The sequence below is a fragment of the Rana temporaria genome, chromosome 4 (assembly GCF_905171775.1).
Source record: "Rana temporaria chromosome 4, aRanTem1.1, whole genome shotgun sequence".
NCBI lineage: Eukaryota > Metazoa > Chordata > Amphibia > Anura > Ranidae > Rana > Rana temporaria.
Genome location: NC_053492.1, coordinates 431177801 through 431184138, shown reverse-complemented (window position 1 = coordinate 431184138; position 6338 = coordinate 431177801). Strand labels below are relative to the sequence as shown.

Genomic DNA, 6338 nt, shown 5'->3' with positions numbered 1-6338 from the left:
CTCGCAGTCTCTGCTCTGATTCATCCCTAAGGTGTTTCTTGGCTTGACTTAACACATTTGATATGAATTGACATACCGATTGTGAGCCTTTTATTCTTATCCAACATCAGTACCTGACCTCAAAAATGCCCTTTTGGCTGAATGTGCACAAATTTGCTTAGACAGACTTTTGGATCCTTTGGAGAGCCTTCCCAGAAAAGTGCAAAGTGGAAGTGAATAGTGGAGTTTGTGAGTGACGGAGAGCACGGAGAGGGCTAAAGAGAGTGATAGGGAACCCAGGAAAAAGCAGAAAAGAGTGATCTCATGATAGCGTGGGAAGCATTCAGAATATCCCTAAAGACACATGCCGAGAAACAGGGAGGCAAGGAGAGCCACAAGGCGGGTCGGGTTCTGCTGTGTTGTACAGAGAACAGAGTGTCACGAGGGTACCAAAGAAATTTGCCTGATCTGTATAAGCAGAGACTAAGGAGTTTGAATGGGAACCGAGCACTGGAAACGCTGGGCCATGTGAACTGTGTGGGCGCAGCTGACAGTTGCTTCAAGGGAGACAGAGAGACCTATCTGCAGTACTGCTGAACGCTAAGCCCCTTTCTTGCAGCACTTGTTGCTGTGGATAGTTCCTTCAAATAACCCTTTCTATTGTGCCATGGAAACTTCGAAGCCTAAATCTTATCTGCTGCCATGTGATGAAGGTATTGTGACCTGCTTTCTCCACCTCCATCCAGCCTAGCGGAGTGGTGACAGGGCCTTTGGCCATCTTTGTGTGTAGGGAAAATGTTTCCTGTTGCCAAACTTTGTTGCTGCCAGTAGGATCTGCCCAAGACACCTTGGGAGCATTCCCTTCATAGTTTATACAAAAAATGGATACCTCTAAAGGAGGTGGGACTTTTAGGGCAACAACAAGTATGGTGACAACTGGGTCATAAAAATATAGAAATTTATTACAAAATAGTATTACAAAAATAGTCAAAGAATAAACACTTCACAGTAGTATGTCAACATCTAAAATAAAAAATTGGAAAAAACTGCTGCTATGAGATCATCATGTACCCCAGCACAAAACTGGGGGTATGGATGGTCGTTTCAAATGCTTTTAGTAATACATCCTTCTTCAGGGAACATTAGCAGTGAGGTTTTTCTGAAAGATGAAATATAAGAAAATACATATATACAATGAAAATACTTGTTACCAGACACAGACACTGCAGCATGTGGACAATAGGGGGGAGGAAATGGGAAGCTCAACATGCAGGGGGGAGGAAAAGGAAACTCACCCTCTCCCAAGCTTGGAGTGCCCAGATCGTCCCCAGAGAGCCTGTGTGCGCGCCGGATCCAATGCGGCCAAGTCAGATGGTATGCTCAATGCCCATAGGTCTCCCCCACTCCCAGAGGGCTCCAAGACCATGAGGGGTGTGTGAAATAACAAACGTATTCACATAAAAAGTGTCAGCAGTCAAGAATGGATATGAGGTATCACAACTAAGGGAAAATTTAAATAAACACAAAAGGTCATTAGACCAATACCCAGCAACAAAACACAGAGTGAAACAAAAGAGCACCAAAAAGTACTCACCACTCCTAATCAGTAGGCTCAGTATGGATAGACCAGCATTCCAAGTGGAGATGAAAAATAAATCTTTCTCCCTTCATAGTTTATGGATTATATATATGCTTTGAGAGCTAGCACTTCAACACATGTGCTTCATTTTATTTGGCTTTGCTCAAAGCCTTAGAGATAAGTATTGGTTTGTATAGACAGCATACGTCCCTTGGTATCGAGTTTACCGCAAAATTTGGTTTTTGTAAGTTGACTTTTTCTTACTATACTCATATATTTTTACCTCTGGAGATTTAATCCCACATTTTGGTATTTCAATTAAATTTGTTATATTCTATCATTAACCTAACTCAGGGGTCCTCAAACTTTTTAAACAGGGGGCCGGTCACTGTCCCTCAGACCGTTAGAGGGCCGGACTATAAAAAAAAAAACTATGAACAATTTCCTATGCACACTGCACATATGTTATTTTGAGCCCACCCTCACCGTCATTTCAAGCCATCATTGCAAGCCCATCCTCACTGTCATTCAGACCATCATTGCAAGCCCCCCCCCCTCGCCACCATTTCAAATTCAAGCCATCATTTCAAGCCCCCCCTCACCATTGCAAGCCCCTCACGATCATTGCAACCCTCACCTTCATCATTATAAGTCCCTCATTGCAACCCCCCCTCACAATCATTAATTGCAAACCGATCATGATCATTGCAAGCCCCCCCCCCACCTCACCATCATCATTACATCATCATCATCATCATCATCATCATCATCATCATCCCCTCATTGCAAGCCCCCCCTCGCCATCATCATTGTAAGCCCCTCATTACAAGCCCCCCTCACAATCATTAATTGCAAGCCGATCAAGATCATTGCAAGCCCCCCAAGCATCATTACATCATCATCATCCCTCATTGCAACCCCCTCTCACTTTTGCAAGTCCCCCTCACCATCATCAGCCCCTCATTGCAACCCCCCTCACCATTGCAAGCCCCTCATTGCAAACCCCCCTCACCTTCATCATTACATCATCAGTCCCTCATTGCAAGCCCCCACCACCATCATCATCATTACATCATCAGCCCCCCCATCATCATCATCATCATCATTACATCATCATTTCATCATCATCAGCCCCCCCCACCATTATCATCATCATTACATCATCATCAGCCCCCCCACCATCATCATCATCATCATTACATCATCATCAACTCCCCTCACCATCGCAAACCCCCCCCCCCTCCCTCACCATCGTAGGCCCCTCACAGCATTTCTCCTTACTGTGCCAAACTGCTGTGACGGTCCCGCTGTGTCACGAAGCTCACAGTGTTGGTAACAGTTCTGGCGCGCTGTGATAAATGTCCCGCCCTCCTCCTCCAAGACCAGCTTGTGTGATAGACAGAACACTCGCTCTATCACACGAGCTAGTCTAAGAGGAGGAGGGCAGGACATTTATCACTGCGCGCCCGAACTGTTAACACTGTCATCTCCGTGACACAGCGGGATCGCTGTGTTACAACCTGCAGTGTAACCGGCGTTGCCTGTCAGGGTCGGGTGGGCCAGTTACAAGTCCTATGCGGCCCACGGGCCGTAGTTTGAGGACCCCTGCCCTAAATGGTCTTGAATGCCCCCTATGTTCACCCATAGCACACGGTTCTCTTGATGCAGATAGACTGTGACCTTTCCTAGTGATTTGATTAACATCTCAAGAGACCTGGGTAAGTAGCATTGCCGCCAAACTAAACTTGCACATCTATATACAGTATAGAACTGGTATGTACTCAAATATATTTCCTTTGGAATAAATAAAGAATTATGTATATGGTATGTGATCCTAAATTGATTGTTGATGTAATTATTATATGTATATGTTTTTTTTTCTCAATAGAAGGCTTGTACATTTATAGCTAGATTCAGAGAGGTTTACGCCGGCGTATCAGTAGATACGCCGCCGTAACTCTGAATCTGCGCCGTCCTAAATTTAAGTGTATTCTCAAATTGAGATACACTTAAATCTAGCTAAGATACGACTGTGGGCGCCGTCGTATCTTAGCTGTCTATTTAGGCCGGCCGCTAGGGGCGTGTACGCTGATTTACGCCTAGAATGCGTAAATCAGTGAGATACGCCTATTCACGAACGTACGCTTGCCCGTCGCAGTAAAGATACGCCGTTTACGTAAGGCGTTTTCAGGCGTAAAGTTAGTCCAACAAAAAGCTGGCCTAGCCAATGTTAAGTATGGACATCGGTCCCGCGTCAAATTTTGACATTTTTACGTCGTTTGCGTAAGTCGTCCGTGAATGGGGCTGGGCATAATTTACGTTCACGTCGAAACCAATGAGTCTTTGCGGCGTAATTTGGAGCATGCGCACTGGGATACGTCCACGGACGGCACATGCGCCGTTCGATAAAAACGTCATTTACGTGGGGTCATGCTTTATTTACATAAAACATGCCCACCTCTTCGTAATTTGAATTAGGCGCACTTGCGCCGGCACATTTACGCTACGCCGCGCTAACTTAGGACGCAAGTGCTTTGTGAATACAGCACTTGCCTCTCTAACTTACGGCGGCGTAGCATATATGCAATACGCTACGCCTGCCTAACGTTAGGCTCTCCTACCTGAATCTAGCTATTAGACAGCATCCCCCGACGAAGCCCAACATATGGGCGAAACATGTTGGGAACTCCATTCTACAGTGCTGTACCCATAAAACTTTATTGATATGTTATATTATTTGCTCTCTAAATAAAATCTAAATGTTCTTATATATCATATTTGATATTATTTCATCTAATTCTGCACCTTAAAAATCCCAATTTATCATCTTGTATTTATCACTGTAACACAAGTTTAAGAGACCCACTGCAGGTCGACCTATTTATATGATCCAATAATAGCCAGTGGTTTAGATAGGACCTAAAGGACAGTAGACAGGACATACGGGCGTTGATTTACTAAAGGCAAATAAACTGCACACTTTGCAAGTGCAGTTGTTCTAATTTTCCCCAGAGCTTGTGAACGTGGTGAAGTTCTGCTGATTTCCATCATCCAATCATGTGCAAGCAAACATTTTTTCTTTTTTTTTTTCATTGTCTTCATACCTGATTGGATATTCTTTACAAAGTGAAGCACATTGACTAGTCTCTGGGAAAAGTTAGTACAATTAACCTTGCATAGTTCACAGTCTATTTAATATTAGTACAATAAATCAACCCCACTGTTTATTGCATCATCTGGTGTTCTCTGTTAGGCCCCGTACACACGAGAGGATCCATCCGCTGAAAAATCTCAGCGGATCGGTTTCAGCGGATAGATCCCCTGGTGTGTACATTCCAGCGGATATTTATCCGCGGATATTTCCGATTTCCAGCAGATAAAAATTTGTAAGCATGCTAACAAATCTATCCGCTGGAATCGGCTCCAGCGGATCGATCCGGTGGTCTGTACAGACTCACCGGATCGATCCGTCCGAACCCATCCCTCGCATGCATCGTAATGATTCGACGCATGCGTGGATTTCCTTATATGACAGCGTCGCGCACGTCGCCGCGTCATCATCGCGGCGACGGTGCGACACGTCACCGCGGTTGAATTCCACGCAGATTTGGATCCGATGGTGAGTACATGCCAACGGATCCAAATCCGCCAGAGGATTTATCCGCGGATACGGTCCGGCGGACCGTATCCGCGGATCAATCCTATCGTGTGTACCAGGCCTTAGGCCCCATACACACGAGAGGATTTATCCGCAGATACGGTACAGCGGACCGTATCCGCGGATAAATCCTCTCGAGGATTTCAGAAGATTTCTATGCGATGGCGTGTACACACCATCGCATTGAAATCCGCGCTGAAATCCTCTGGCGATGACGTGTCGCGCCGTCGCCGCTATTATGACGCGGCGACGGGCGCGACGCTGTCATATAAGGAATTCCACGCATGCGTCAAATCATTACGACGCGTGCGGGGAATCCCTTTGGACGGATGGATCCGGTAAGTCTGTACAGACGAGCGGATCCATCCGTTGGAATGGATTCCAGCAGATGGATTTGTTGTGCATGTCAGCAAATATCCGATCTGCTGGAATCCATCCCAGAGGAGATTTCTCCGCGGAAACAGATCCGCTGGCGTGTACACACCATAGGATCTATCCGCAGAAACCCATTTGCTGGGATTTATCTGCGGATGGATTCTATCGTGTGTATGGGGCCTTAGAGTTATTCTCTACTGTATGTATTTAACCGCTTTCAGCTAGACCAGTCCACTCTAATCCACCCAGTACCTGGTGATCCTGCCCCGATGTTCCATGTTATAAGACTTCCTTTTATAAGCTGACAATGCTCTGTCCCAGTCTCTCAAGTGTGCCCTTGCTTTGTTATCCTGTCACATGGGCTTCAGATGGAGTGACAGTTTCAACAAACATTATGCAGCTATGGTCAACTGTTGTCACCATCAGGAAACCCATCCTAAAAAAAGCCACATCTCCATTGTTGCTTGTCATATAAACAGGAAGTGGCTTCAAAGAAGCTGCATGAGAATAAAAAAACTGGTAACACAGTATTTAAAAAAAAAATATCAATTGTTTATAATATACAGTGCTTTAGCAAACTAAATATCATCCAGGTAAGGTTTACATCTACTTTTAGTTTGTTATCTTGTCTCATCTTGAAATGTTCTTTAAGGACAAATTGTACCGGTCATCGGATTTAAGGTTTAAGACGTTCCCAAATTGCATAAGCAGGGAATTTGTATTATAAGGCAAACAAAAAATTCAAAC

General features: G+C 44.9%; 1 long non-coding RNA gene across 1 annotated transcript; it reads right to left on the bottom strand.

Moving 5' to 3' along the window:
* Nucleotides 1–1079: 1079 nt before the first annotated feature.
* Nucleotides 1080–1637, bottom strand: LOC120935458. The gene is made up of 3 exons (XR_005748498.1): nucleotides 1574–1637; nucleotides 1275–1479; nucleotides 1080–1138 (listed from the first exon to the last, which is right to left on the bottom strand). It is a non-coding gene; the product is annotated as an uncharacterized LOC120935458 (long non-coding RNA).
* Between the last annotated feature and the right edge of the window lie 4701 nt (nucleotides 1638–6338).